This window comes from Heterocephalus glaber, unplaced genomic scaffold (assembly GCF_053883595.1).
Source record: "Heterocephalus glaber isolate CG9 unplaced genomic scaffold, H.glaber_assembly_v1.0 deba00001870, whole genome shotgun sequence".
NCBI classification, from domain to species: Eukaryota; Metazoa; Chordata; class Mammalia; order Rodentia; family Bathyergidae; genus Heterocephalus; species Heterocephalus glaber.
Genome location: NW_028258508.1, coordinates 33,768 through 60,802, shown reverse-complemented (window position 1 = coordinate 60,802; position 27,035 = coordinate 33,768). Strand labels below are relative to the sequence as shown.

The following is a 27,035-nucleotide window of genomic DNA, read 5'->3' as shown; positions in this document are numbered from 1 at the left end:
TAGCCTTTTGATGATAACCAATGTGAACATATCACAATAACATGTTTAGCAATGTTTATTGGTGTATGTTTTGCCTGAGGCTATGGAAATTATTGGGGTCCCCTTTGTGAACAAAGGCTGGAGAATATTTCCAGGCAGTTGCTCCCTTATTCACCAAGGGGAGTCCTGTCTAGCGGGTTTTTGAGCCTAAAGGTCCCCATTTAATTATGCCAACAAATTTTTAGATGACCTATGAGAATCAAATTGTAACAATTAACATATTACTTTGACCAATGAAAGATTTCCAAGTTATTATATACCGAAAAAAATATATATTGCATTTATAAAACCAGCCTTGACATCATTTTGATCACCTGGCAACCTAAGGGGAAGCAGGTCTTTAACCCTAATGACATTTATGTATAAGTCAACTTAAGTTTTAGGCAATATTTTTAAAATCCGAAAAGGCTAAAAATAGAAAACATTTTTTAGCTCAAATGAAACAGCTGTATATATTGTAAAAAATTTGACAGACAGACACACATAAGACGACTTGCTTATAAACCAGAGAACACTGAGATATATTTGGCCAAGTTGAATTATAATAACTTTTATAATTTTTAGGTTTGTGACTATAAATAAAACTAGTCAGAACTTTTGTAGGTCAATTAACAGAGATCTCTTGCAATAAGAATCAGAAGGAATAAAAATCCTTTACACCTGTGAAAGCAAAGACAGTTTTTGGTACTAGGACTTGAACTCAGGACCTTGTGCATGCCAGATAGCACAGCACCACTGAGCTACATCCTCTGCCCCAGCAAAGTCAGGTTTTTTCCCCCATTAATTTTATTGGTACATTTTAGGTATACAATACAGTTACATTCATCATTGGTATCTTGTACCATTACATGAGTCTCTTGGTTCTTCCCCCCCCCTTCCCTTACCCTCCCTTCACGCCCTCCACCCTTCCCTATTTGCAAAGACCTTGTTTCCATTGTTTTCCTCTTCTCATATTTTTTCCTTTTCCTTTTTTCCCTTCCCCTACCCCTCCCAATTCCCTGGGTCTTTTAGACCTTTTGTTCCTGTTACACAATATCAATTATACATTTTTAAAATTACAATATTAAGATCTAGGAGACATTACCACAGATTTTACAGAATTTAAAAGGATGTAGAAAGCATATTACAAAAGTCTTTTTTGAAATAAATTTGACAACTTCTAAGAAGTAACTTAGAGGACAAAATAATGACACTAACTCAGGAGGAAATATAAAATTTGAATAGCACTTATTAAAGAAAGTATATTCCTAGCTTGAAAACCTACCTATATGACAACAGCAGGCTCATAAACATTTTAACTGATAAATTATATCAAACAATTAAAGCAGAAAAAAGGAACACTTCTCCCCTCATTTTAGGAACTCAACATTGTGCTAATCCTAAAATTGGATAAAGATAATAAAAGAAAAAAGTATGAACATAGATAGAAAATTGTTTAACAAAACAAACTATTAGAAGTTTTTTGTTTTTGTTTTTCTTTTATTAGTACATGTTTGAAGTACTGCTTCAATGAATGATGATTCCATTTGTCTTGGAAGTGGGTATGTGTACTCATGGAGGTTATTAGGTTCCTGTACACGGTGTATCTTAATTCTACTTACTTTCCCCTTTTCTTCCTCCTCTCCCCTAGCCCTTGGTCTCCTGGACTCATTCCTATTTCCAAGAAGTCTTGCCCCTTGTTTCCTTCTACCTGTTCTTTACTACTCTCTTTATTTGTTCTTTGCTTTACTCAGATGAGAGATACCATATGGTATTGAAGCTTGTGTGTCTGATTTATTCACAAAACATTATATTATCCAGGTCCATCCATTTTTCTAAAAATGTCTTGAATGTATCCTTCCTTACAATGAAGTAGTATTCTACTATGGGTAGTACCACGTTTGCTTTATCCATTTATCAGTTGATCAGCACACAGACTGTGTCCAGTTTTTAGGTATAATGGATTGTGCTGCTATAAACATGGGTGTGGATGCACGTATCATTGTAATATGATGTCTTTAGCTCTTTGGGGAAGATATCTAGAAGGGGAATAGCTGGGTCATACAGAATTTTTAGTTTTAGTTCTTTGAGAAATCTCCATACTGATTTCCATACTGGAGTACTAATTTGCATTTCCACCAACACTGTAGGAGGGTTCCTTTCTTTTTGTTTTATTTATTATTATTATTATTATTGTTTACCACAGCCAAGCCAGCATTTGTTATTCTCTGACTTCTTGATGATAGCATTCTTTATGGTGGAAGGTGGAATCTTACTGTTGTTTTATTTGTATTTCTCTAGTGGTCAGAGATGTTGAGCATTTTTTCATACATTTGTTGACCATTTGTGCTTCTTCTGAGATGTATCTATAAATTACACTTGCCTATTTCTTGGCTGGGTCTTTAAATTTCTTTTCTTTTGAGTTCTTTATACATTCTAGATATTAGTCCTCTGTCTGATGAATAGTTAGAAAAAGTATTTTCCCATTCTGTAGGTTGTTTCTTCAGTTTACTAATTGATTCCTATCATGTGCAGAAGTTTTTTTTAATTTGGTCAATCCTTGTTATTCTTTCTTGTGCAATTGGGGTTATATTCCGGAGAAGCAACAGTGAGGGGCAATGAGAGAGGATCAGGATGAAAGAAGAGTACAACAACAGCAAAAATAAGACAAAGGAAAAAGTCGTGTGGTGGCTCATGCTTGTAATCTTGGCATTCAGGAAGCTGAGGCAGGAGGATTGTAATGAGTTGGCGATCAGCCTGGGGTATATAGTAAGTTCATGTCCAGTCTGAACTACATTGCAAGACCTCATCTCAAAGAAAGAAAGTGAGGGAGAGAGAGAGAGAGAGAGAGAGAGAGAGAGAGAGGGAGAAAGAGAAAGAGTAAAATACATGAGGGTGAGATGGGGAGCTGGCTAAAGTCTGTCATCAGTGCAGCTCATTTCCCTACCGGAGATGTCTTCAGAGTCCACAGCACCTGTCTTGGAAGTGTTAAGAAGGGGGACACACAAGAAGAACAAGCGATGTATCTGCACTGTTTCTCCCAGCACTTCTCTCCTATTGGTCAAAATCAAACCCATGTTGGAGTTAATTCTAACAGTAACTTTCAGGCTACAACACAGAAGCCATCCAAGCAGCCACCTGGGAAATGAGCACCCCGTGGAAAAACTGCTGAGATATGGCTGTGTCTGCACTGAATAGATAAGTGCAAGGGCCTCTCTGCAAGGAGTGGCTGCAGCAGCAATGTGGTGAGCTTCATTTCCACAGGAATACCGGGGGACAGGATGAGCCTGGCTGCAGACAGGATATTAGGTGTATGTGTGCTGTGCATAAGAATAGGGTGATGAGTGTGGAAAAGGAAATCGGTGAGTGTGAACATTTAGTTCATGATAGTCATTCTCACTTACACAATCGCAGCCTTCTATATGAAATTGACCGATACATAATGAAAACTTTGCTCTTTCCAAGAAAGGCCTATTCTTCTTTCTCACTGTCTGCACTTTATATCTGTTTCTCTTATATAAGCCCAATAGACATCCAGTGAACTTTTTCATGGGAAGAATCTTGGATACACAAGGAAGTGCTATCAACTTCCATAAGTAACTGAACCTGATGAATGAACATGTTCCATTCAATGAGACTGACGACACCTTGATGTCAAAGTTATATAATCATACCAAAGGAGACAAAAATTTTAAAAAATCCCTCAGGAATACTGAAGCAAGTAAAATACTAGCAAGCAGAATCCATCGATGTGTACCAAAGACTTTGCACCATGACAGTGTAGCACAGCTTTTAAAATGATGGGTAACTTTATTTGTCTACCCACTGCAATCACGCATCCCGGTTTCTGAGATAAACTGGCTAGGAATAATGTCCATATAAGTAGAGAGACACCTAAGAACTTTCTCTCCTCTTTCTTGCTGTCCCTTCTCCCCTTTTTAAAACTGAGTACACACAAAAAAGCTCCGTGAACATGTACTGAGCAACAGCCACCAAGAGAAGCAGCCCTAGATGAGATCTACCATGCAAGCACACAGATCCTGGACTTATAACATCCAAAACTGTGAGAAATGTCTTTTTATTGTTTCTGTGACATTTTGTTATAAAAGCCTAAGCAGATTAATATGAGGACAGAAAAAAAGTCTCAATCTGCCTAACTTGATCTATAAATTCATTGATGTTTGACATAACAAAGAGAAAAACCATTTGCCACAGCTTGGGTATGACTTCAGTGGGTAGCACCCAAAGTTCATGTGTTGAAATTTAATCTTGTGAGGTAGTAAGAAGATGGAACTGAGGGCGCCCCACGGAGCGGCGGGCGGGCTGGGGCGCCAGAGGCACGGCGCGTCAGGTTCCTGGGCCCAGGGTGTCCCGCGGAGCTGCCCCTCAAAGCCCACGGGGAGATGGCAAACGCGACTGGCGGGCTCCTCGCGCGCCGTCTGCAGCGCGGGGGACCGGACCTCGGCCCCGCGGGACAGCGTGCCCAGAGCGGAGCCGGGAGCCCAGAGCCCAGCTGCGGTGGCCGCCAGCCGACCAGATCTGAGGCTGTCAGAGATGACTCTGGTTTTATCCCTGAATAGGTTCTGCCAGCCCATTGTCTCGGAAGGAGCTGCTGAACTTGCTGGGTACCAAGCACCATGGGAGGCTGACAGCTAGCGAGGTCTGAGGCCCCGGGGCCGGAAAGGCTCCCCTGCAGGGAGACCCGGGAGCCGGGCACCCCTGGCAGGGTCCCATTACAGGAGGATTTCAAATGCTGTAACACCCAAGATCACATACTCTAAGAGAAAGTATGTGGAAGAAGAGGATTTTCACCCACCACTCAGCAGCTGTAGCCATAAAACCATCTCGATTTTTGAGGAACGATCCTGAAGTGCACCTCCGAAGATTCGTTCTTATAAACAATTTGATGAAGAGGACCCATGGCGAAATCATCATGCAGAGTAACTGGTGCTTCCCGGCGGCCTCCCCCGTTGGCAGCGCCTCCGCCCAAGAGTGGTTCATGGCTCAAGACTGTCCTTACCGAAAATGACCGCGCATGACCAAAGAGCAGCGTAAAAAGTTCTATGCCTGCTGTTTTTACCAGGAGCGTGGGGCCACTACCTGAATCTATCCCTTCCAGTCCATGCGAGTGTCGGAAGCGCCTGCACCGCCTCCTCCGCCTCCGCCGCCTCCTTCTCTCCCCCTCTGCCTTTGCCCAGTTGTTCCCACCAGTTGAACTTCGATGTAGGCAGTGCAGCTATTTACAAGAGTGATGGCCAGACATCGGCCAGTGAAATCTTTGATACGAATGCCAGGTCTCTTGGTGTCCAGGAAAAGGCCAAATGAAACGATGAGAAGGCAAATGACATTCACAGAGGTGGTGACCCCTCAACCAGGACCCTCTGGGAAGTGACCTTGAGGTTGAGTGCAAAGGCCAATTTTATGATTTTTTTCCCCATTAACCTTATTGGTACATTTTCGGTATAAAATACAGTTACATTCATCATTGGGATCTTGCACCTTTACATGAGTCTCTTGGTTCTTTTTTTTTTTTCCCCTTCCCCTGCCCTCCCTTCACCCCCTCCAACCTATCCTATTTGCAAAGACCTTGTTTCCATTGTTTTCCTCTTCTCATATTTTTTCCTTTCCCTTTTGTCCCTTCCCCTACCCCTCCCAATTCCCCTGCTCTTTTAGACCTTTTCTTCCTGTTACACAATATCAGTTATACATTCTTAAAATTACAATATCAAGATCTAGGAGACATTACCACAGATTTTACAGAATTTAAAAGGATATAGAAAGCATATTACAAAAATATTTTTTGAAATAAATTTGACACCTTCTAAGAGTAACTTAGAAGACAAATTAATGAAACTAACTCTGGAGGAAATATAAAATTTGAATAGCACTTATTAAAGAAAGTATATTCCTAGCTTGAAAACCTACCTATATGACAACAGCAGGCTCATAAACATTTTAACTGATAAATTATATCAAACAATTAAAGCAGGAAAAAAAGAAGGAACACTTTTCCCCTCATTTTAGGAAATCAACATTGTGCTAATCCTAAAACTGGATAAATAGAAGAAAAAATAAGAAAATAGATAGAAATTTGTTTAACAAAACAAACTATTAGAAGTCAGATCTGGCAGGATGTAGAAAGTGGTTTTGTTATAGGGATGGCAGTGTTGGTTCAGCCTTGGAAGATCCACCCCCAAAAGTCATCCTTTTAACAGAGGAAAGGAAAAAGCCATATGATCCTGTCACTAGCTGGAGAAAAAGTATTGGACTAAATTCTACAGCTGTTCATGGTGAAAGCTATCAGGAGACTAGAAGTAGAACAGAACCTTCTCAACAGATTAAAGACATCCACTCCATACTTCCAGTGAGAATGCCTGGTATGAATGGAGAAGATATAATGCTTTCTCCTTAAGGTGGGGAACAAGGGCAGATATGCTTACTCTTTATCTGTCCATTAAACTTTGAAACCTAGTCCCCACCAAAATAGTCTGGCAATAAAATGACACAACTAGGATAGGACTAGCATGGCAGAAGCAAAATCTTTATATGTAGATGAAATGATCATCTACAGAGAAAATAAGAAATCTCTAGGAGACCCTAGAACTTGTACTTGAATTTAGCAGGATTAGAAAACACAAGGTATATAAAAAATTCAGGTCTGTGTATACTTGCTATAAATGAAGAACTGGATATTGAAATTTAAAAGTTATGTAGGAGGACAAAGGACCCAGAAAAGCCAAAAACAGTGTTGGAAGACATTTAGCACCCAATTTTAAGACTTCTTCTAAAGCTACAGTAATCAAGGCAGTGTTGATGTAAGGAAAGACATATAGATCATTTGAATAAAACAGAGAATCTAGAAATAGAACCACAGATATATGGTCCATTGAGTTTTGAAAGATTACTTAACATTAGCATTTTATAGACTATAAACTCGATTCAAGAGCCAAGGAAGAGAGAGTGTCTTCAGCAAATGGCACTAGAACACCTGGTATCCGTATATAAAGAATTAACCTCAACCCTTTTTTTCCATGCATGAAAATAACCTGAAGGGATCTATGAACCTAAATAAGAAAGCCTAAAAGTATAAAACTTTAAGAAGAAATTATAAGGGAAAATATTTATGAATTCAGAGTAGGCAAGAACTACCTAGGATACAAAAGCCATGATGCATAAAAGAAAAAATTGATAAATGAGATTCCGTCAAAATTTAGAACTTTAAATGACATCATTAAAATGAAAAGTAGTCCTTAAACAGACCATAATTACAATGCATATAACCTATGAGCAGAATACATAAAGAATTCTTAGAGCTCATTAATAGACAACCCAATTAAAATGTAGACATAAGATGATAAATAGCCAGTATAGCACAAGGAATGGTGTGCAACTCTAGAATCAGAAAAATACTAATCAGTACAATAATAAGATTGAATTATACACTCATTAGGGAGATGAAGTCAAAAGTTTTTAAAGCCTTGTCATGAGTTTTTCTTTTTGTTGGATTCTCCCCCTTTGCATTTAATTTGTCACACCCAATGGATTCATTCTGCTGGGTTTCCTGGGGTTGTGATCCTCATTGTCTTTCCCTAGGGTATTGTCTAAAATTTTTTGGAGTGCCGGTGTGGTATTCATGAAGTTCCTGAGGTGCTCTTTATCATGAAAGAATCTTATTTCTCCACCAATTTTGAAAGATAGTTTTGCAGGGTACATCATTCTGGGTTGGAGGCTGTTTTCCTTTAGGGCTTGAAATACATCACTCCAAGCTCTTGTTGCCTTGAGGGTTTGCATTGAGAAGTCTGCTGTGATTCTGATGGGCTTTCCTTTGTATATGATTTGTTTTTCTTCTCTCAACTGCTTGTAGAATTTTGTTCTTCTGTTGGATTTCTGGAATCCTAACTATTATATGCCTATGTGTACATTATTTTGATCAAGGCTAGCTGGAGTTCTATACGCCTCACTTATCTGTATGTCAAGTTCTTTTCCCCTCCTTGGGAAGTTTTCTGCCATCACTTCTGTGAACCGTTTTTTGATGTCATCTGCACTCTCTCCTGTTTCTTCATTGACTCCAATCAGTCTTATGTTATTCTTCTTTGCATCGTCTAGCAGCTGCTGGATTGATTCCTCATGTTCCCTTACAATTTTAAAGCAATTTTTCTTTTCCTGGTCACTCATTGCAATCTTATCTTCTATATCTGAAATTCTATCCTCACATTGCTTCATTCTGCTGCGCAGACTTTCCGTGGAGTTTGTAATCTCCTGGAAATCTGTTTGCATCTATATTATGGATTCCATTTGTTTCCTATGTTGGGGATTCCATCATGTTCCTTAGCTCCTCTATTTTTTATCTGTATCCTCTCTAGATTTATTAATCATGTCTTGCACTATGAGCACAATCTTTGCTGTTATCTGAGTAATTATTTCTGATTTCATTTTTCCCAGATCCTCTTTTGTTGCCAGTTCAGAGTCCAGGTGGTTCAGTATCACATTGTTCCATCTCGTTTCCCTTTGGGGTTTCTGTAGGTGATCTGGAAGTCTGTTTTTGAGGCTTGTTTGCATGTCTTCTTATTTCCACGGTGTGGGGGGAGTTTCTTCTGGCGCCCACAGGGCTCACCTTCTCTGCTCTAGGATCATGGAATGGCAGCAGGGGAGCTTCCTTATGGGTGCTGGGACTGGCTCAGCTTCTCTCTTCCCCTATCCTTCTACCTACCTATCCATCCCTCCCCAACTCCTTCTAACTCCCCATTTATCCCTCCATTTACTCCAAAGGGTAAAGTTGCCATACTGAAGAGTTTATTCACTATAAACATATGTTGGGCTGGCCCTTGTCTTTGATTTAATTCACACAGTTAAAGGCGACAGATTAATAACTACCACAAATTGTCATTTTCTAAGAGGTACTTGATGCTATTGTGTTGCTGATTGTATCACTTGGGCTAAGGTATCGTGATTGATCTAATCAGTTGTCCTTCCTGATACAATGAAAATGAGACAGCCTCAGCACCATTACAGATTCAAAATCTTAAGGCTAGCTATATCTGGAAGACACCTCTGAGAAGCAATCATTCCAGAAGGGTTCTAAATACATCAACAAAGATACTTACAATAAGCAACTTCAAAGTATTAACCCAGGAACTAAACCAAAGACAGTACCAAAAATAAAAATGAGAAGACATTTAAGTAAGGTGACTTCCACCTCACAAAAGTCAAATACTGGGGGAAATGAGGTGGAAAAGTCTGATAATCAACCACCTGGACACCATGAACTGATAGCACAGGAAGTAACAAAACAGATGCATGAGGCTCTAGAAAAATTCAAAACAGAAATAATCTCCAAGATAACTACAGAGATGGTGAGCAGAGTGAAAGACATGATTAGAGGCTCTAAAACAGAAACAGATAAAAATAGATGACCTCAAAAATATGCTGGAAGCCACAAATGCCCAGCATAAGAAAGAAATGGAAACCATGATTGTCAAACATAAGAAAGAAATGGAATCCATGAAACAGATTCAGACAAATATTCAGGAAATTAAAAACTCCACTGAAGGCATACAGAACAGATTAAAGGAATCTGAAGATAGAATATCAGATATAGAAGACAGGATTGCGGTGAAGAACCACAAAAACAGAGATTTCTTAAATATAGTAAGGGACCACAAGAAATCAAGCCAGCAGCTGCTAAACGATGCAAAGAAAAACAACATAAAACTGACAGGAGTCCACAAAAAGACAGGAGAAAGTATAATTGACATAAAAAAAAAAAACCTGTTCACAGAAGTAATAGTAGAAAACTTCCTGGACAGAGGTGGAGAATTGGACATACAGATAAGTGAGGCATATAGAACTCCAACTAGCCATTATCAAAAATATCTACACCTAGACATATAATAGGCAAGATCCCAGAAACCCAACAGAAGACCAAAATCCCACAGGCAGTTAGAGAAAAGAAACCAATCACCTATAAAGGAGAGCCCATTAGAATCACAGCAGACTTCTCAACACAAACCCTCAAATCAAGGAGAGCCTGGAGTGAAGTATTTCAAGCCCTAAAAGAAAGTAACTTCCAACCTAGACTGTTGTATCCTGCAAAATTACCTTTCAAAATCGATGGGGAAAGTAGATACTTCCATGACAAGGAAAACATGAGAAATTTCATGAACACCAAACCAGCAGTCCAAACAATTCTAAGCAACATCCTAGAAAAAGATAATGAAGGTCACAACTCCATGAGACCCAACAGAGGGAAGCCACCAGGCAAGGTAAGACACTAAAGGGGAAGGGGGAAAAATGAAATAAAAGAGCCAACAACAGCAAAACACCATGACAAGGATGAGTCAATATCTATCAATTTTAACTATCAATATTAATGGCCCCAATTCACCAAGCAAAAGAAATAGACTGGCAGAATGGATTTAGAAGCGAAATCCAGCAATATGCTGTATACAAGAAACACATCTAACTCAAAAGGAAATTTATAGACAAAGTACAAGGATGGAAAACAGTTCTCCAGGAGACAGGAACACAGAAAAAAATCAGGTGTAGCAATCTTATTTGCAGACAAAGTAGATTTCAAATCAAAACTAATTCAGAGAGGCAAAGATGGTCACCACATCCTTGTGAAAGGAACAATCCAAGAGGAAGAGATGACAATCCTAAACATATATGCACTAAATAGAAATTCACCCAACTATACAAAACAAATATTAATGGACATGAAAAACCAAATAACCACTAATACAATTATAGTGGGAGACCTCAATACCCCACTCTCACAAATAGACCATCTAGACAAAAAATTAAAAACAAAATTCTAGAACTGAACCGAACTATTGAACAAATGGACTTAATAGATGTTTACACAGTGTTCCACTCCACAAAATCAGAATACACATTCTTTTCAGCTGCACATGGGTCATTCTCCAAAACACACAACATGCTAGTTCACAGGACATGTCTAACTAAACGTAAAAGAATTGACGTCATCCCCTGTATACTGTCAGATCATAGGGCAATAAAATTGGAGATCAATAACATAAGAATCTGCAAAACACCCACAAACACATGGAAATTGAATAACACCCTCCTGAACAACCCATGGGTCACAGAAGAAATTAAAGAAGAAATTAGACAGTTTCTACAAGTAAATGATAATGCCAGTACAACATGTAAGATTCTACGGGACACACTGAAAGCAGTTCTATGGGGGAAATTCATAGCAGTCAATGCCCATATTAGGAAAACAGAGAGAACTCAAGTTATATAACCTAATGCAGAACCTCAAGCTCCTAGAAAAAGAAGAGCATAACAAACTCAAAGCTCATACAAGAAAGGAAATTATAAAGATCTGAGCAGAAATCAATGCAATGGACACTAAGAGAATGGTACAAAACATTAATGAACCAAAGAGTTGGTTTTTTGGAAGAATAAATAAAATTGATAAACCTTTAGCCAACCTTATCAAAACAAATGGAAAGAAAAGGATCAAATCCATGCAATTAAGAATGAAAAAGGTGAAGTCACGACAGACCCACCAGAAATCCAGAGGATCATCAATCCTACTTTGAGAACCTGTACTCTACTAAAATGGAAAACACAGAAGAAATGGACAGATTTCTAGATACATGCGAATTACCAAAGTTAAATGAAGAAGATATAGAAATTCTAACCAACCCAACTACAACGAGTGAAATTGAAAATGTAATAAAAAATTTACCAACAAAGAAAAGCCAATGTCCTGATGGCTTCACTGCTGAATTCTGCAAGACATTTAAAGAAGAACTATCACCATTACTCTTTAAACTCATCAAGGAAATTGAAAGGGAAGCAAGGCTTCCAAATTCATTCCTGAAAGCAAGTGTTACTTTGATCCCCAAACCAGGGAAAGACCCAACTCAAAAAGAGAACTACAGGCCAATCTCCCTAATGAACATAGATGCAAAACATCCTCAACAAGATACAGGTAAACAGAATACAGAGGGTAATCAAGAAGATCATACACCCTGACCAAGTTGGATTTATCCCAGGGATGCAAGGATGGTTCAACATTCATAAATCGATAAATGTAATACACTACATTACCAGAGTCAAGGACAAAAACCATATGATCATCTCAATAGATGCAGAAAAGGTATTTGACAAAATTTAACACCCATTCATGATAAAAACCCTACAGAAAATTGGAATACAAGGTCTTTATCTCAACCTGATTAAGGCTATTCATGAAAAAACAATAGCCAACATCATATTAAATGGTCAAAAACTGAAAACTTTCACATTAAAATCAGGAACAAGACCATGATCCTCACTATCACCACTCCTGTTCAATACAGTTCTGGAAACATTAGCCACAGCCATTAGAAAAGAGAAAGAAATAAAAGGAATAAAGACAGGAAAGGAAGACTTTAAATGGTCATTATCTGCTGATGATATGATACTTTACATAGAAGATCCAAAAATCTTGGTCAAAAGTCTTCTAGACCTAATTGACAGATTCAGTAGAGTAGATGGATATAAGGTCAAAACTCAAAAAAAACAATAGCCTTCTTATACACAAACAGCAGATTCACTGAGAGAGAAATTCAAGAAACAATTCCTTTTACAGTAACATCCAAAAAAAAAGAAATATCTAGGAATCAACCTGAAAAAGGAAGCAAGAAACTTCTACACTGAAAACTATAGCACTCTGAAAAAGGAGATCAAGGAGGATGTAAGAAAATGGAAAGACATCCCTTTCTCCTGGGTAGGAAGAACCAATATGGTGAAAATGGCCATACTTCCAAAACTACTATATAGATTTCATGCAATGCCAATTGAAATTCAAACAATATACTTCACAGAACTACAGAAAATCCAAAAATTCATTTGGAACCAGAAGAGACCTGAAAGAGCAAAAGCAATTCTAGGCAACAGAGACATGCCTGGGGGTATCACAATCCCCAACTTGAAACTATACTACAAAACTACTGTGATACAAACAGCATGGCACTGGCAAAGAAACAGACCTGAGGATCAGTGGAATACATAAGAAGATGCAGAAACAACTCCAGACACACTCAGCCACCTCATCTTTGATAAAGGAGGCAACCACCCTCACCAGAGGAAAGATAGCCTCTTTAATAAACGGTGTGGGAAAAACTGGATTTCAGCCTGCCACAGATTAAAACTAGACCCATACCTATCACCATGCACTAAACTAAGATGGAAGTAGATTAAAGATCGAAATATTAGGACAAAAACACTAAACTTGCTGGAAGATAAGTTAGGTAGAACTCTTGATGACATTGGCATAGGAAAAGACTTTATGAACAAATCTTCAGTAGCACGAGAGCTAGCACAAAGAATCAACACCTGGGATCTCATCATATCAAAAAGCTTCTGCACTGCAAGAGAAACTACCAACAGAGCTAAGAGACAACCTACAATGTGGGAAGAAATATTTAGCAGCTGTAGCTCAGACAAAGGTCTACTACCAAGCATATACAAAGAACTGGAAAAAAAAAAGACCTCCCAAATTCAAAGACCCAATTCAAAAATGGGCATCTGAAATGAACAGATATTTCTCAGACAATGAAGTAAAAGCACCAAATGAATATATGAAAAAATGTTCAACATCACTGGTCATTCAAGAGATGCAGATGAAAACAACACTGAGATTCCATCTCACCCCACAAAGAATGGCTGCTATCAAGAAATCAACCAATAACAAATGCTGGTGAGGGTGTGGAAAGGAACCCTTCTCCAATGTTGCTGGGAGGGCAGACTGGTGCAACCACTGTGGAAATCAGTATGGAGATACCTCAAAGAACTAGGGCTAGAGGTCCCATTTGACCCAGCTATTCCCCTGCTGGGGATCTTCCCCAAAGAATTAAAAGAATCATACCACAGCGATATATGTGCACCCATGTTTATCACGGCACAGTTTGTAATAGCTAAAACTTGGAAACAGCCCAAATGAACATCAACTGGAAACTGGATAAAGATGTGGTTGTTTTTATAAAATGGAGTACTACTCAGCCATGAAGAATGAGAAACTAGAGACATTTATAGCTAAATGGATGCATCTTGGGCCATACGCCTAAGTGAAATAAGTAGGACACATATGTGTAAATATCAAATAATTTCTCTAGTGTGAGAAATTGAAAGTATAAACAAAGATTAAAATGAATAATTGATAACTTGAAATAGAAAAAGGTCCAAAGGTGTAGGGGTGGTGGGAGGGGAAGGGGAAAGGGAAGAAGGGAAAGGAAAAAGTATGAGAAAAGAAAAAAAATGGAAACAAAATTTATGTAAATACAGAAGGGTGGAGGGGATGAAGAGTGAACAGGCAATGGGGAAAAAATCAGAAGGAAGATACATCATATACGGGTACAAGCACCTGATGATAAATGTAAACATATTGTATACCTAAAATGCACCAATCAAAGAACAAAAAAAACACACCACTGTTCCTATGGAGGTTCTGTTTCTTTTCTTCAATTAATGTTCACTGGGTTGTTGTAAGCTTTGGGTTTATTTCTAGTTTTGAAAGTATTGATTTCGATAATTTTCCAAGTATCCTCTCCTCACTGTCATGCAGAAATGAATTATTTAACTATTCAAGAATTTCTGCCTCCTCCCAAGACTTTGTAACAGTATTTCCTCAGGTTGTCCCAAGTCATTTTAAAGCCATCAACTTTAATCTTAAAAAATTCAAACATTATTCCCCTTCCCTAACAAAATCAATTCAAATTCAGTTAAAAATTGCAATGCTGAAATTCCCAGACAGGCATCTCCAAATCTATCCCCATATAACTTTTGACCCTGGGCGCCTTTCAAACACTTCTCAAAAGATATACTCATTTCATATTAGGATGGGCAAACCATAGTACACAGACCGTTATTTCACTGGCTGGAAACTAAAAAAGATCTCTACTGTTCTTAAAGATTGTGAAAATAAATTTTAAAAAGATGAAGAGCAAGCATGTGGCTTGCAAACTTAAACGGTTTACTCACTGGATCTTCAAAGAAAAACATATTTTATTTGTGGTGGTGCTGGGACCTCAGGGCTTGCTGCCTGCCAGGCAAGTGTTCTCAGCCCCAGGATGACACTTTCTATCTACTACACTTGGAACCACTCTGAAATTGAAGTTAAAACTTCACTGAACTCCAAAAAGATGTGTCTCTGCTAAGGCTTCATTAACCATAACAAATACAGTACCAGAAACTGTGTTGCTCAACCATGCTAGTACACAGTATTGTTTGAAAATTATATATACTGGCAAACTTCTTACATATGGTACTTAAATGGAAAAGATCAACATGCTAACAAATCCATCCAGCTTCTCAATGATCCTCAAAATTGTTCTGACTCTCACAACCACTCATGAGAGAGAGAGAGAGAGAGAGAGAGAGAGAGAGAGAGAGAGAGAGAGAGAAATTATGCTAATATTCCAAATGCATAATTATCACAAGAACTTCTGTGCTGAAGCAACTGCTCTGGATTCCTTTTTCCCACTCGGAGCTCCACACTCTCCACCCTTTCCCCCATCTCAAGCTCCTCACCCTGAATCCCTGTTCCCACCTCCAGCTCCTCACCAGCTACCCTGCTCCCATTTCCAGCAGCTCACCAAAGAAGGTGAACCAGTTTCTTACCTTACTAAAACAAAACCAGTGAGAACAAGCTCTCTTAACTTCTTTTAGAGCTACTTTTACATTCCCCCTAACACTTCTCTATATAATTCTTGCTCTTGTATTCACCACCTCAGAAGAGAGAGCAGCTCTCCTCCTTCCACAGTTAGCTTCACAAGTTGTGCCCTTCATGTTCCCATGCCAAATATTCCAGACTTTGCTCCTTCAAGTCTTCCCTTTCTTGGAGCCTCCATCTCACTCCCTCCCCTGAACCTTTCCCTTCAGTCTTTCCTTCTCCTAGAAGCTAAAACTCTTCCCATGAGCCAACAGCCCTTCCCCCTCTTCCCATTCAGCAACAAGGTTCTTGGCCTACTTCCATTTTTTTATCCTTTTATTGGGACATTTTAGGCGTACAATATAATGACATTCATCATTGCAGATATGCACCTTTACATACTCTCTTGGTTCTTATTTTTTCCCCTTGCCTGCCCTCCCTTCAACCCCTCCATCCCTCCCTATTTACAAAGACTTTGTTTCTATTTGTTCATTTTCTCATATTAATTGCATTCCCTTCTTTCCTTTCCCCTACCCCTCCTACTTCCACCTACTTTTCTTATAAGCTTCCATAATTCTCTTACTTGACCAACGTTTCCATTATCAAAATCAATGGCCTCCCTCAATTTTTAAGCTTTTCTATCTTTTTGCAGTATTTGATCAGATACTTGTATTTTTCTAATCTTCTGTCATACCAACTCTCCTGGTTTTATTTTTCTAAATACTCACATATTACACCGTTAACCTGATTTTTAATTCCTTTTATCTCTTCAAGTTTAAAAGTTTTCCCAAAGTACATTTACCTACGGCCCTTTTCTCTCCATGATGATATCCCTTGAAAATCTCACCACATCTTCAAGTTTCACTTCCACTTTTACAAAGATAATTTTCCAATCCATAATCTTTATTCCTGGATGACCTTTCTCTTCCTTTCTCTCCCCTTCCCATCTTTTGGATCTTGCCATCTATCTAGTCTTTGCAATCTTTCTCCATCAACTCTCACCTCTGTCCTCTCCTATCCATCCCTACCGTTGCAACCCTCCTTTACACCACCGCAGCCCGGAGTCTAGTAGTGCTTTGACAACCATGCTTCTCCTTTCTCGGTCAATGTCCAATCCATCTAGGCACTGCTGTCGTGTTCACTGTGAACTACACTTCTGATCAAGTCGCTCTCCTACTTAAAAATCACTCAGTGTACTACATGCTACTGTACTTAAAGTGGCTCATATGATTTTTAAAAGAGAAGAACCAACTCGTGCCTTCCTACAGAATGAATGCCCTGCTGCCAACCATAATCAGGCTCTCCAGGACTGGTGCCAAACAATCTTCCAACCTGCTTCCCACTTCCTCCTCTTTCAGAAACTCTTTTCCAGCCAGACTGTTCTCTTGCTGAGGGACCCTGGTGACCACCACCCTGAAGTTCCGCCAGCCCCCAATATTTCCAGCACAGGCCGCACACATCCAAAGCTTAGCGCTATTTGTTACAGTTCTAATCCTACCTTTTCCTCAAAGTCTTTGCCGATCTCCTTTCCCATTTCCAACCTGAAGTACGATTTCCCTCTTCTGAGCTCCAGAAACACTGCCACGGTCAGTCATCACTGCAACTCTCATCAGGTGTCTTCTGGGGGACAGACCCCAGCGGGTTGGAGCTTGGATTTGGGGAAACGGTTTCCAAGTCCTGATGATTCTGGCTGCGGATGTGTCTGTGGTCATTTTAACACAGCTGTTAAAATCTCCATACCACGTTTCAGACAGGGTCTTACACCACATCCCCCAACCAGACAACAAAGGGTGGAAAGTAGTGGCAATAACTTGCACGGAGAGACATCCAACCACATCCCCGTTCCTATCAGGAGCCGCCTGAACAAGGGCTTCACTCACCGTTGGTGTCACTAAGACAACAGCATTTCAGTTTTCTGTCAAGCTACAGAAAACAAGGGCTATAAATGGAGAAGGAAAAACCTTCCAGTGCTTACATTTTTAAAAGCCTACAATTTTAGATATTAAAACTCTCCAGCAAGATGGAAGTAAACCGGTATCAATCCCCAGGAGCATACTGTCTGTTCTAAATGCAGGGCAACCTAACGTCAGTCCACGAGAGGCAGCCAGTCATTTTTACAAAGTCTGAAGCTGGCTGTTAGCACTAAGGTAACTTTTGCAGGCACAGGGCTGAGCGCTGAGCCCCGGATCCTGGACACAGCCTAAGCCCCTTCAGCGTGGGTCCCCATCTGCCCCATCTCCGTCCAGGCTGCAACCCCTGCAGGCCCCGCGCGCTCCCGTCTGCTCACTGGGTCCAGTCCACCCCATGTCTGTCCAGGCTGCAGTGCCCCCTGCAGGCCTGGCGCCGTCCCGCCCCCTTGAGAGGCCCAGCATGGCACCCCGGTGGGTCCCAGGCTGCTGCAGGGTGCGCGCCTTCTCAGGGGGCCGGCCAGGTTCCCGGAGGCCTCGTCCACGCGCGCGCGGCTGCTTCTCTAGCTCGGGCTACCCAGGCGCGGAGGTCAAGAGCGGCTCCCGACTCTGCCTCTCTGCACTTCTTACTCCTGCCCTTTACCATGTCCTCCCAGACCCTGTTTGGAGGCTGTGGGTCACTTCCGGGCGCAGCCTCACACCTTGCCTGCCTGCTCATCGCCACCGTTATGGGCCACCGTTAGGGGGGAGGGGACCCCAATGGCAGAGTGCACCCCCTCCCACGCGCAAGTTCCCACCTCCTCCTTCCCTGGCACACGCCCCCTCTCTGGCCTGAGCTCCTCAACGCTGTCTCCCAAGTCCCTTGTCAGTTCAATTTCATCAAATTGAACTGCAGGTGACCCAAACAATCGGGCTGATTTTCTTTTCTTACTAGAAATAAATGTTTTTAATATATTCCCATTAGTCACTTACACATCTTTCCTTCCAAAGTATTCAAACAGTCCCACTTTTCTACCCATTCCTTATAACTATATAACAAACTGAAAGTTCTGCGTACAAATGTAACTATCACACACACACACACAAAATCTACAATGAAGTGACACAGTGCTCTCTACCCCTCAGATGCAATGAAAATGTTTATTGAAACTTTTCTTCGGGCTGGCAATTTAGCTCAGTGGTTCCGGCACCTGCCTCGCAAGCGCAAGGTCCCGAGTTCGACATCCGGTACCAAAAAAACACTTTTCTTCAAATAAGACATGAACTACTACTACAGCCAATATTTCAAGATAGGATAACTATATTTAAATCCACGGAGACGACCATGGTACTCTAGGGATACTACTACTTAGAAGACGATAAAGATAATATTTACTTCTCTCCCCTTTTGACATCAATCATCAACATTGTTTTCAACGAGTCAATTACTACAATTAATATGTACCTGACATATGCAAAAGAAGGGGAGCAGGGAAGAACCCGTGGAAAGACACTTCAAGATCATGAACTATATTTCCATCCACTATTCTATCCCGATATGAATAATGATTTATCTTAAAAGAGAAAAACGTTGTTGTTTTTGTTTGTTTTGTTTTGGTTTTGTTTTGTTTTTTGGTACCGGGGATCGAACTTGGGACCTTGCACTTGCAAAGCAGGCAGCAGAACCACCGAGCTAAATCCTTGCCCCAAGAGAAAAACTTTGAAAATAGTAGACTGGAAAAACACTATAATCTACCACACATCAAAGTAAATATTGAGCTTTAAAGTTCAAAATATTTATTTAAAATTGTCCCTAGAATGAAGAATAGTAGCTTAATGCTTCCAAACAATTCCTGCTTTTCCAACTTGATATCTAACTAAGCTTCTCTTTTCAAACTTGAATATATCAAATGTATAAAAAATGATGGAAAAATTCTGTAAGATTTTCCTTAAATGCATGACATAAATGAGATACAAACAGTAACAAATCCAAAGTATACCTTTTACTTTTATAAGGAAAGTAAAATAAATTCTATTAGAAAATGTGATTTCTCTTTGAATGGGGGAATAAAATGTATACTCTTATTTTAGCATACCCAACGTTAGACATTAACTACAATAGCTCCCTTAACTGAGCTATCTCCATTTACCTGTCCTACCGTAGCCAATATAGTTTTAGCCCTTTACTAAATATAAATGTGGATACGGCATTCTAGCCACTCTCAACTAACTATTTTTGTTACAATTAAGAACTTTTAATTTTTTCAGTGCTGGGAACTGAACCCAGCACCTCAGCACTGAGCTACATTCCAAATCTTTTAAAAATTGTTTATTTTGAGATAAGGTCATGCCAAGTCATTCAGTTATTCAGGCTGGGTTTGAACCTAGAATCTTCCTGCCTCAGCCTCCCAAAAGGCTGGAATTACAGGCATAAGCCGCTCCATCCAGCCATAATCAAACACTCCTGATCCCAGTATAACTGAATTACATGCTAAACAAGTCAGTTGTTATTCCCAAACCTGTTTAGGCCAGTCCACTTTTTATTCTTACACAAATGAATTACATTAAGTCTATGGACTGCAGTCCAGAGTTGAATGTAAACTAAGTAGAATGACTCAAAAGTGAGTTATTCCTTTCAAAGGTGTTACACTAGGGCCGGGGATTTAGCTCAGTGGTTTCGCTGCCTGCTGCCCAAGCGGCAAGCACAAGGACCCGATTTTGATCCCCGGTACCAAAAAAAAAAAAAAAATGTTACATTAGATAAAGGTGACACAATTGCAAGATGTTAGGGAACATCACAGAAAGAGCCCAGAATCAGTTTTTCAAAAGTACCTTTCAACTCTCACTCCACTTTAGGGGAAGCAAAACTGGAAACTAGATTGGACATAATTACGGATACAGTTAACACAGTAACAATTCTCAGCATCACAAAAGATGACATTTGCTCAACATGAAAAACCTGGCAAATGAATATATATTCATATATTTTAAGCTGAAAATAAGATGTAAATTTTATATGATTTTCCTGATTTAACTCTTTCCATAATTTATGAAGTAAATGTCCCAATTTCACTGGATATGAAATATTACATACCTATACAAAACAACACTACATAGTGATAAGCACGCCAAAATAACTGATGAAAAAGTGTAAGAGGGCCGGGGATTTAGCTCAGCAGTCCCGGGGCCTGCCTCTCAAGCGCAAGGTCCTGAGTTTGATCCCCGGTACCAAAAAGAAAAAAAAAAGTATTAGAAAACATGCTCCACCAAAGCATGGATGTTCATTTTGTTCACAGATGTATATGGTTCCTGACTATAGGTGATGCTCAGTGAATCCTTGTTGAAGAGAAATAGGAACTCACCATGATCACAGCCTTGCTAATGCGGATGGATCCCCTTCAGCCATACTCTGTCTCATCTTCAGATCTGTAGTAACTCAGAGTATTATTCTTCAAAACTACCCAACGATCCTGCCACCCATGAATGTAGTTTGCCCACTGGGGGTGGAAAAGGGAAGGCACAGGAGGAAAAAAAATATCAAAGTCAGAAATCCAAACTTTTAAAACCAAAACATGAGTTCTAATTTAGTTATGAGCATAAGCAATAAAATGGTAACATGAAAAGTTGAGATTTTTGAGACTATATGATTTTTAGTCATTTTTACAATAGTTTAAATAGGCAGGAAATAAAATACAACACTTTCTTATCTCTAACATCTGAAGAATCAAGCCAAAGCAAGATTCTGATGCAAAGTTCTGCTTTGTTCTTTGCATGCTTTTATCCTCCCCCTCCTCAACCTTCATGACATTTAGAAATGGTTCTCGGCCCTGTCACAATGACCTCAGTCAACAGAAAAGTAAGTCCAGTTATAGTCTCTCTCTCATACCAGGTACTGTGCCAAGGCTTCTAAATCAACAGAAGTGTGGGGCCAAGAACTGCCAAAATTCTCCTTTTATTGTAAGTTAACCTCGTATGAAAACTGATGACAGTCATAACGACATCAAAGTAAAAATACTAGATGAGATCTTCAGTCCACATCAACTTTAATTCTTCCCCTATAGAACTCAATACTATGTATTTAAAATGCTCAGTTCATTTTCCAAGTTTCTCTAAGGATATATTTTCTAATTAATTGGTATCTGGGGTGGGGGGGGAACCGGAAATCAAACTTAGGACCTTGCACTTGGCAGGCAATCATGGCACCAAAGAGATAAATCCCTGGCCCTGGTTTATTTTCTAATAAATTGGTTTTTGAAAAAATACTTGGTATATTCTCCTTGGTATATTCTTATTCTGTACCTAAAGGTGATTTCTATGTCACTCAAATACTGATGCACAGAAATCACCATCAATAAAATGGCAAAGAAAAAAATGGAACTTCTATGAGAAAACTTAATATTGCTTGTTTTTCTTTATGCTCTGGGGTTTTAAGTATAAACAATTCCAAAAAATATCTACTAGTTCCAAAAACTACTTCAAAATTGATTGTTTCCATGTAACGAACTGGCTCAGGTTCTTCACCTGTGGAGAAATCTTTCTTTTCCTATTCCCTAATTGAGCATGTTTGAGATAGGTTCAACTTTTAAATCTTTAAAGCCCATTTTTACAACCCTCTGTAAGAACTCACCTATACTAACAATCTCTAGGGGCTCCCTAGTCACTATTCCTTATTTGTAACTGCTTTCAACTTACCACCATTTAGATAACAACTTCAAGTAAATGACTGTTACAAACAAAACTGAACTCTCCTGCTTCTGCAAGGTGTTCTTCCCTCTGTTCCTATTTTCTTGGCTGTACACAATTCTGTAGTCAGGCAGACTCAAACCTCGTGTAGGCTTACAGTACATTACCTGAACAGAATAGCAGATACAAGATTAAATAGACTCAACTACTTCACTACTTCTTGTGAAAAGAGCTTTGAGGAGTGAATTTCTTGGAGCTTGTGTTTCTCTACTTATTGTTTGAATGGCTGAATAAAATAATGAAAATGCTTAGTCACAGAACATAATCTGTCCCTTCTCATTCCTTGTAGCTCATCACCGAATTCTATTAATTTTTCCTTCACATTAAACCCTTAAGATATGCACGCATAGCCATATTTATAGTAGCACAATACATAATAGTTGAATCTTGGAAGCAGCCTAAATGTCTGTCAAAAGATGAATATATAAAGTATGGTATTTATATATAATGGGGTACTACTCAGCCATAAGGACGGATAAACTTGTAGGAAAACGGAGGCACCTTGAAACCATAATGTTAAGTGAAATAAATCAAACACAGAAGGTTAAATATTACATGGTTCCTCTTCTATGAGAAGCTCAAAATACAAATACTGTAAAGAGAAAATAAAAGACAGTAGAAGCGTTGGGAGCCACGCTACATAATTTCAGGGTAAAATCATTTGGTTAGCCTAGTTCTCTTGCCTACAGCCCACCTATGGAATTCTGAGACTTAACTCCATTTTGGCCTCTGGTCACAACTGAGACCTCAATGATCCCATGAGGCTGTGATTCTCCAGGACAAGAAACATCCTGGGAGCTGAAAACATCCTGGGAGGAACAAACATCTACTCCGTTCCTCATTGTTCTTGGACTGTTACATCTTGTTTAGGCAGGATGTGCTGAACTCTCCGCAAGTCTTTTGTTACATTTGTTTCTCCTGATGTACTGAGGTAAGCTGGGGGCTTTCCTCTTTGCCGCCCAGAGCAGCACTGATCAGACCCAAAGCTCAGCTTCTTCTCAAAGTTTCAGGTTTCTACCTTTCCTGTAATTAATTCCCCTCGTGCTGCCTTGGCTCGCAGGAGACTAGGACTTACTGCAGAGGTTCTAGTAATGTCCCCTTGCCCTGGTTCCCTACAAGGAAGTAGGGAGATGAGGGACTGAGATGTGTCATCTACAGGTACCAACTCCCCCCAAGAAATGTAACTATTACCTGCAGCAAACATGTACTAATTTAAAAAAGGGAAAAAATTCAATCCTTACATTAGCCTTGTCTTCCACATATTCAATTATTCAATAAAATTATCAAGTTTCTTGATTCCTGAGGCCTAATAACTTTGTCTAGTATCTTCTGCTTCTTCATAAGTTACATAAACTTATTTACACAAAAGGCGTATTGCCCACACATGTACCTACATATTAATTTTATTGTGACTCCAGCTCCTCAATTTACATGGGCAGCTTCCCACTGCCTACTTTAACAGTGGATGGATTGGTATTTAAGACTCTCCATATATTTACCCTTCCTTGCTTCTCATCACTACCATTAAGATTAAACAATAAATTTAGTGTCTAGCACACAGTATTTGCATGCCTAGCTAATGAAACTGTCAATGTCTCTTGTTAGACCCCTTCCCAAAGGACCAGAGGGTCCCAAGCAATTACGTACCTATGATGTGTATTATTTCAGTATAGAGAAATCCACAAATTATAGAAGCTCCAGGACTCTACTCAGTAAATTCAAGCTGCTATTTGGGGTTTTTTTTTTAACCAGGGATTGAATTCGGGACCTTGCACCTGCAAGGGAGGTGCGGTGCCACTGAGCTAAACCCCCAGCCCTGAGCTGCTATTATTGTACCTGGAAGGCAAGTTTCCACCTTCGCTCTCAGGTTCATTCCCTTACTTCCCCATTTAACAATTCAGACAAGGCAATATTCTAGACATGACAAGAGAATCCAAACCCCTGTAGCCTACAGTCCAGCAAGCACAAATTTAAGAACAAAAAAAGATATACTTAGAACGAGAGTCAGAAGCAAATTGAAAAAAAAAACACTATGGGAAATCAAGGGAAGGCTGTCTTCAATGACCAGCAAAGAAAAAGCTCTATGAAAAGGGCAGCACTGACAGGGACTCACAGAATTTTAGGCAACAGGTAGGGGCGAGGATTCAGAAAACCATGGGGGAGATTGAGATAAACTTTATTTTACCAGGCTAAGCTGCTTTCAAGTCCTACTAAGGTGTAAGTCTTTTCCCAACAATGTTTCACCTTCACATGTGTGATGAGCACCTAAAATCACAATCTATCCACTATTCTGGGAAACTTTCATAAGTATTTCAGATTATTATATAGAAGAAAAAAACTTTGGACTGGCATATTTTTAATACAAATTCAAACACTCTCCTGTTTCAGATCCATTCTATCCTAGGGGAGAAGAAATTAGTATTGGGACTTATTGACATTACTCCATAGAAGGAAAAGAACAGAAGCTGAGTTGTAACTGTTGTTTCAGTATCAGGTACTGTATTCCTCACATGGTTCATAACTGTGAGGAGCCCAACTGCTTCCCCATATCTACAATATACACAACATTTGACCATGATGAAAAATGAAACCTTTGTTGTGTCAAGCACTATAGATAAGTAAATGATCAAGTAAAGAACTTGAAATATGTAACGTGTTCTTTAAACTTAAAAACAGGTACCGTCCCCAGTGTGTTCATTTAATATAAAGTACGCTTCCTACAGCTAGGGCTATGTAGCTCAGTTGTAGAACACTCAGCTAGCATTCGACAGACCCTAGGTTTGATACCCAGCACCTTCAAAAAACAAAACACCCTTAACTAAAATCTTCCAAAAAACAGATATAACCATAAATTTTTGAATTTCAGGGAAATGTCCTTCACAGGCATTCAGAATAATACCAAAGGGCTGGATTTAGCTCAGTGGTTCCACCACCTGCCTCACAGGTGCAAAGTCCAGAGTTCGATCCCCAGTACCAAAAAAAAAAAAAAAAAAAAGAATAATACCAAAAGCTTTATTCATGTTGATTCTACATACAGAGCAACAGTCAAAATTGAACCTATTACCCTTGATAGTGGTCAAATACTGCATTTGTACACACTTAAATACCAAGGAGATAGTCTTCCCATTTTTTAATCTCTGGTATATCTACTATTCTACTCTGCATACAGTTAATACTGTACTCAGAGCAGGAGACCTTTATTCACCAGTTACACCCCTCCTCGGCACCTTCAAAAAAGTGATAACAGGTCAAAAGTACAGCATGTTTTATAAAACAATATTACAATGATACTAATATGACAATCTGCTTCTCATCTAATGAGAAAAGGGATGAAACTCTCAATAAATCATTGAAAACAACACACTTCACACTTCCCCATCTGAAAATGTTTATCTATTACACGGTATGGTCAATGCAGAGTTCTAAATTGTAAGATACATTTAATCGAAAGAAACCCTGGGGAGATTCTATCAACACACAACACAATTTGTCAGCTATATAACGAAAAGCCTTGAGTTTGACATACTCATGCCTTTCCTACACCGCTTCTCATACATAAAAGCCTAATATGAAACAATCCCACAAATGATGTCCAAATGACTCAAAGATGGAAGCAGAGTGATTTCTTAATAGCCAGTGGTTGCACATGACCTGGTATCTGATGACCAGCTTGTTGAGGGACTGGCCTCAGCTCCCCCTCTCCAAGTTAACAGCTGGCTCCAGCTATTTCTGAAAGTTTCACAGGAAGGGAGAGAAGTAGAAAACGCTATGAGTCTACTCATAGCAAAAACTTTTTAAAAAAGCATTATCAAGAGATCACTCAATTTCAGTTCTGTACATGACTATTTACTTTGCTAAGATTTTGGAAAGGAGTTTTTAAAAACACAGAAAAAAAAAATAGAATGTTTTTGCCTTATTCTGTGCCCCTTACTACAAAAAGACATTTTATTAAATACTACTCTTCTTCCTGGACTAAAGGTTGGTCTCCAATCTGACAAGCTCCAAATTACTATTAATAGTTTTATACCCAAGGCACCACGTGTCAATTAAACAGTTCTTTTCTGAAACAGGGTAAGGAGTGACGGGGAAAGTACACAAGCGCTCCACACGGATACCTCACACTACACCGAAAATGACTACCGCCTCAGATTGCGGGTCCAAACCGAGTCAACTGGCTTGTCTATACAGCCTCGGCAGCAGAGTCCCCCGAACCTTTTCCGAGAAGCACCTCCAGACTCACCTAGTTAGAAAGGTCAGATTTGAACCGCCACCAGGACCACCACCCCACCCCTCCCGGCGGCCCAGTACTACTTGGGATGCCGCCTTAGCCCAACGCAGATTCCCACGCCCGGGACAGCTGGGACTCGAGTGGCGGTGTGCAGCGCATCTCCTGAACTGGATCCCACTTCCCCGGTCCTCAGCGGCTCACAAGCCGCAGGGAAGGCGAGTAGGGCGAGTAGTTCCCCGCTTCCCCAGCCCACCCTGACCTAGGCGCTCCAGCGGCGCCGTCAGCCCCGCACCCCGGCACCTTCCGGACGGTCCGCGGGCCCGCGGAGGCTCACCTTGCTCAGGGCCGCTGCAGTGCTCCACAGGCGGCCCGGGCTCCGTCTCCCGGTCCTCCTCGGAGCCCGAAGAGTTCCAGCGCTGGTTATCCGACGTGGAGGCGCGACAGGCAAGCAGGAGACCGGCCCCCGCTCCGCGAGCTGCGCAGGCGGAGGCGCCCA

At 40.0% G+C, this 27,035-nt stretch overlaps 1 long non-coding RNA gene and 1 pseudogene across 9 annotated transcripts in view; one reads left to right on the top strand and one right to left on the bottom strand.

Moving 5' to 3' along the window:
• LOC147820478 (uncharacterized) overlaps positions 1-27,035 on the bottom strand; it is a 29,543-nt gene extending 2,508 nt beyond the window's left edge. The window contains exons 1-4 of one of the 8 annotated variants that reach the window (XR_015448476.1): positions 26,874-27,029; positions 26,427-26,551; positions 20,931-21,065; positions 17,181-17,384 (exon numbers count right to left, since the gene is read on the bottom strand). This is a non-coding gene — a long non-coding RNA (uncharacterized LOC147820478). Of the gene's footprint in view, positions 1-17,180; positions 17,385-20,930; positions 26,632-26,873 lie in introns of those variants that run through there. The other 7 variants (XR_015448475.1, XR_015448473.1, XR_015448470.1 and 4 more) reach the window with 7 other exon arrangements.
• On the top strand, positions 723-9,530 carry LOC147820479 (SERTA domain-containing protein 4 pseudogene; annotated as a pseudogene). The gene has a single exon (XR_015448468.1). The product of XR_015448468.1 is annotated as an SERTA domain-containing protein 4 pseudogene (transcript).